The sequence below is a fragment of the Onychostruthus taczanowskii genome, unplaced genomic scaffold, assembly GCF_017590055.1.
Source record: "Onychostruthus taczanowskii isolate IOZ18803 unplaced genomic scaffold, ASM1759005v1 scaffold9, whole genome shotgun sequence".
NCBI lineage: Eukaryota > Metazoa > Chordata > Aves > Passeriformes > Passeridae > Onychostruthus > Onychostruthus taczanowskii.
Window position 1 is genome coordinate 11629032 of NW_024506993.1, and position 5647 is coordinate 11634678.

At 57.9% G+C, this 5647-nt stretch overlaps 1 protein-coding gene across 1 annotated transcript in view; it reads right to left on the reverse strand.

Annotated features, from left to right (window-relative positions):
• Positions 1 to 5155, reverse strand: part of GATA2 (GATA binding protein 2) — a 19233-nt gene extending 14078 nt beyond the window's left edge. The window contains exon 1 of the mRNA XM_041425751.1: positions 4887 to 5155. The gene's annotated coding sequence lies outside the window, so the exon portion shown is untranslated. The remainder of the gene's footprint in view (positions 1 to 4886) is intronic.
• Positions 5156 to 5647: the final 492 nt, after the last annotated feature.

Below are 5647 nucleotides of genomic sequence, written 5' to 3' on the forward strand. Positions count from 1 at the left end.
GGCCGGGGCCGTGCGGGGCTAGAGCCGAGCCCCACCGGGGGCTGCGGGCGGGGGCAGCGGGGCGGCCCCGAGGATGCTGCTGCCGCTGCTGCCCCCGGGGCCGCCCCCGCGGAGGGCAGCGCTGGGGGTTGGGAGCTGGAGCCGGCCTCCCCCGGCCCGACCGCCCCAGTCACTACGACGCCGGGGCTCTGACGTCACCCGTCACTGCCAAATTCGCCAGGAAATGAACTTTAAAAAAAATAATAACAATAATAATAATAATAATGACAATAATAATAATAATAAAACTCCTTTTCAGCGTTGCGGAGCGCGTCTGGTCGGAGCGACATGGGGGTCCCTCTCTTACTATTCTCCCCCCACACCACTCATTGTCTCCCTGTAACCTTCCCCCAAGGGACCCTCAACGCAGCCCCCGGGGGAACCCACAGCGCAGCCCGGGGGAGCGGGGGCCATACTGGGGGACTAAAGGTTGGCACAGGGGGAGGCGATTACGCTTCCCCCCCTCCCCCTCCGCATGCTCTCCTCTGACGCCTCCTCCACCCAAAGCCCGGGTGTCCCGCTCCTGCCGGCCCCCTGACCTCGGGGCTGTGCGGTGGCGCCGGGACCGCGACGCCCCTCGCCCCCTCCTGCCGCTGCGGGGGGGTCGCAAGCGGTGGGGCCGGGCAGCAGCTCCTCCGGCGGCTGCCGGGCGCGGAAGGGGCGGTGGAGCCGGGCTGCTCCCGGGACGGGCTGGTTGGCCCGGGCAGGCCGGGGACAGGCGCTGGGCCGAGCTTGGTGGGAGAGGGGCCGGGGGTCGGGAGGGCAAAGGAGCCCCGCGCTGCGGAGCGTGCCCGGGAGCCTCAGTCCGGTGGTGACCGGGAGGAAAGGGAAACAAAGCAAAAATTAAAAAAAAAAAATAGAAAAGGGAAAGTTAAAAGGCAGAGAGAAAACCAAGCGGGCTTTCCAAGAATCCGGCTTCTCCCTCCGAAGCGATTTTCTTTCTACATGCACCAAAATCACCCAAGTATCACCCGAGAATGGATTTTTTAGTGTTTTGAAAGAAAGGTGACTATAAAACCAACGCGGGCCTTTGCAGGTAGATCCCCTCGGCGGCCAGGGCCGGGGTGCGCCGTGCCCGTGGAGTCCCGGCCGGTGGAGCAGGGCGGCGGCCACCGGGATCACCCGGGCCTCGCCGGCTCCCGCTCCCGCCCGCCTGCGAAATCCAGCTCCTCGCTACATGCTTATTAATTAATTTGGATGTTTTAATTACTGCCCTCCTGCCATCAGCACGGGGACGCGATTTTGGGGGTTATTTTTGGGGAGGGGGGGGGAAGGGGGTGGGCTGTTTGTTTTAGGCAGGTGATAAAATCGCAGTTAACGAGCTGATAATTCGTTCGTGTTTGTTTTAAAAGACAAATTGTAAAGATTAATCAGGCGGCTTGATTTATGGCGAGGCAGACCCCGGCGCTGGCCGGCCAGGGCTCCCTGAAGCCCCCGTCTCGGGTTACCCGAGGCCAGGCAGGCGAAGGAAAACAAAAGGGGCGAGCGGGTGGCGGCGGCGGCTCCGGCTCCTCGGGAGCGGCGGCCCCGGCGCCCGCCCCTCCTCCGGCCCGGGGGTCCGGCTACCAGCTCCCGCCGCCGGGTGCTCCCCTCCGGCGGCCGGCGCCTCTCCTCGCACCCACCTCTCGCCTTCTGCAGCCCCTCCCATTAAAACCCTTTGTAAAATAAATGACCCCTCCAGCAGGGATGAAAGATTTCTGCTGAGAGCCCGGCTGAGCTGGGAGATTTCCTAACCGGCCGGCTCGCAGCATGTTGGTTTGTTTTATTTTATAATTTTAGCCTTTTTTTTTTTTTTTTTTTCGTTTGTTTTTAATTCCCGACGTGTCCCATCCCCGCTGCCTGGCTCTGGCGAACTGGGTGCCGGCTCTGGTCTCGGGCGCTCAGCGCCCCGGCGGCACGGCTGAGGTTTTTAATTGAATTAATGCACCCACCGGGAGCAGCAGCGAACTGCGCTGGCTGCTGGAGGCGAGCGGCTTAGCTCCGCTCCGCAGCCCGCCGCTCACACGGCTGGTTAAGCAGCTCTTCCCTCAATTTTCTGCCAAAGCTTCCCCGGAGAGGGTCCGGCCGGGCCCCACTCCTTCACCCCGCGCCTGCCAACCCCCTATTTTACCTTCTTTCCCGCTTCTTCCCCCGGGCACTACGGGCTCCGTTTCATTACCTTTATTTTTATTATTATTATTATTGCTGTTGCAATTTATTTTTCTCTTTTAATAAGGGAGCTTTCCCAGATCTGGAAGCACAACTGGTTATTTTGTTTTGATTGACAAGTGATGTCATATCATTAAGGGAGGGGGGAGACGACAACATGCTTTAGCAACAGTTAGTGGTGCCATGTGATAGAGTTGACACCTATTCTTGGGCAGAGAAGGCAGAAAACAAATAACCCGGCGCCGCACACGGACCATTTATTTACATGTCCGGAGAGGGGATTCTTCCTCTTTTTTCCCCCCTTCACTCTGGGTACTTGGATCTGGGAAAAAATGTACCTGAGGAGAACCCGCAGACCCCACGGCACGTTCCTGCAATCACTCCTTCCTGGGGTGCCCCCGGCGACCCCCAGGGCCACACTCTGTCCCGGTGAACGGAGACCGGGGGGCCGAGACCGGGGGGCCGAGACCTCCCGTGCAGCGTTGCCCGCAGCCTCCCCGAGCTGCAACCCGCAGACGCCAGCAGGGAGGGCAGGAAAACTCCGTGAAAAGAAAGAAGAGGGAGAGAAGTGCTCGGCGCTCCCGGTGCCGGCGGGCGGTGTGAGAGCCCCGGGCGGGCTGGGGAAGGCGGCTGCTCCCGGCGGGGAGGGGGCTGGGAGGGTCTGCTGTGGGCGACCCGCCCCTGCTCCCCCGCAGGCTGGGGAGCGGCCGGGCTCTGCCAGCGGCTCCCACCCGCCCGCAGGTAGGAGCCCCGGCCAGCCGCTCCCTGCGAGCAGCCCCCACACCCCTATCGGGTGTATTTCGTTAGATTATTTGGCGGGGAGAGAAAGTTCTTGCTTTCTGCCTTAAAAAAAAAAAAAAAAAAAAAATTAAAAAAAATCGCAATGTTTTCGGCCCTCCGGTCTTGTCTCCTCTTTGCTTTTCTTCTCCCCCGCTTCCCCCTCCTGCGTTACTAGCTCGTATTAATGGCTCCTGATAGGGCTGTAAAGTGACATAGTTACCTCGTAACCACAAGACCCTTACTTAAACTGCATTAAGGAAAAACAAAAAGAAAAAGAAAAACAAAAAAAAAGAAAAAAACCGCTAGAGATAAGACTAGGGGAATAAATCACGGAAAATTTAATTTTTTGCTTGTTTTTGTAAATTAGCTATCCTCCATCCCGCAGAGGATTTCTGCGGGGTTTGTACCCCATCGTGGGAACCCGCGTTCCCAGTCTCGCTCCCGACTCGCTCCCGCTCACGCCTTCACCTGCGCTTTGTCCGCAATTTGCCTGCTGCCCGCAGCCCCCCGGCTCGCTAGGCTGCAAAAGAAAGGGGAGGAAAAGCCTCAAGCAGACCCCAGCCTGCCCACAAAACCGCCTTTTGTGTAAGTTCCCGAAGAGAAATGCGTGAGTGGGGAAAGGGAAGGTTACACACGCGCAGCTTTGTCCAGAAAAAGGTATAATTTTCTTTTTCAAGAGCTGCCAAGAAAGATTTCGTTTTCAGGATCTCTCTTTAATTTGATGTATATATATATATATATTTTTTTTTCAAGATTATTTCGGAAGGAGCTGTTGTATGAGGGAGGAACGAGGCCGACCCCGCAGGTTTGATTTGTTTCTCTTCAGGCAAAACTTTGGTGGGGAGAGACCGACCCGGCACGGAGAACGGGACTCGACTCACGCCCGGCAACGGCGGTGCCCCGCAGCCGCGGGGCTGAGCCAGGCCGGAGCTTACACTTCCGAGGAAAAAATATTTGCGTTTAATAAAGATGCTCCGTGCGCCGGGGAAGAACAATCCCCGCCACCGAAACTCGCACTCCCTTAGTGAAATCGCTTTTCTTATTGAAATCGCACCAAAACCAGGCAGGCTTCGCTCCTGGACGCTTCTCTCTTTTTATTTTTTTTTTTTTCTTGCCTTCCAGCCTGAGCACCCCAAAGCAAAAGGAGGATCAAGAGGGGAACTTTGCACATACAAAAACAGAAGAAAAAAAAAAGGCGATGGGGTGAAAGAGTCGGCGGAGAGGAGCGGCCGTGCCCCGATGTGCCTGGGTAATTTTAAATCATGCAAAGCCCCGTAAAGCTGCCGCACGGGACTGGGACGGGAGGACTCCCCGGCAGGCAGGTGCAGAGAGAGCGTGGCCGGGCCCTGCCGGCTTTCGGGGCAGAACAAACCCTCGCATCTTTTTTTTTTCCTTTTTTTTTTTTTTTTTTTTTTTTTTTTAATGCCCAAATCTGCCAACAAAGGGAGAGAGGAGATAGGATGTAGCTGCGGGGAGGGGACGCAGGGCTCTCTGCACACCCTGTCTCCGGGAAATCTCTGCCTGGCCGCCCTGGGTGAAATGCAACTTTCCAAGATGGAGATTTAAATAATCACCCCAGTGACAATGGGAAAGAAAAAACAAAAAATCAAAACAACCAAGCACGGCCCGGCGGCCCCGCTGCCCGCGGGGTGCGGTGCGGGGAGAGCCCCGCCGCCGGGCAGAGCCGGGGCAGCCCCGCGGTGCCCCCGGGCAGACGGGCGCTGCACCGGGCTCCGCCCGGCCGGCTGCGAGGCGGCAGCCCGGGAGGTCCGGCCGTGCTGGGGACATTTTTTCGTTCTTTACAAACCCTGCCAGATTCGTCCCTGGGGAAAACTGCCCCGAGAGAAGCGCTCCCGCAGCGGGACCCGCGCCTCGGTGCCGGCAGGGCCGCGCAAAGCCGCGCTGCCGCGGCCCCTTACCTTGCCTCTCTCGCCTATCCTCGCTTTTCTTTCAGTTCTCCGCACGGTGCAGGGGAAGCGCCAGTTCTGCTCCTCGCGGGGCCGTTCCGCGGGCTCGGGAGGGGTTCGGCGGCCGGAGCCTCCCCGCCTAGCCGCGCCGGGAGCGGCGGCTGTGCCGCGGGCGGAGGGGCTGCCGCTGTGAACTGCCTGAAACTGGCAGCAGCACCGAGCTGAGCCCTTTTTTTTTTTCCTCCGTTCCCTCCTTCCCCCCTTCCCTTCCTCCCTCCTCCCTCCCTCTCCTTTCCTCTCTCCCTTCTTTCCCTCCCCTTCTCTCTCTCACTCTCCTGCATTCACGGATGGCACAGCGAGCCACTGTGTATTTATGTACATAATACGGCAGCTCGTCCCCTCCACTTCATTTGCATCATTACAATATCTGTACAAGCACATCACATTGTCTGTTGCTTGCACCTTTTGTTACGGTTGCTGTCACAGTCTACGCGACTTGACTTTCATATTTTAAATGAATTGATATTATACCAACAACACGCACTCACATCCCAGGCGCAGGGAAACCGGGCTCCGGCGCGCCGGGCGCCGCAGCCCCAGCCTCTCCCGAGCCTCTCCTTTCTTCCTCTGATCCCAGGGAAGGTGGGCTGGGGGGGAGCCACTTCGTAGGATCAATTATTCCCATAAATAACTCCTAGTCGTATTAATTCTCTTTCCCTCTCTAGTGAAGGAAATGCTTTGGGAGTCTTGGATTTTTTTTTTCCCCATAGACC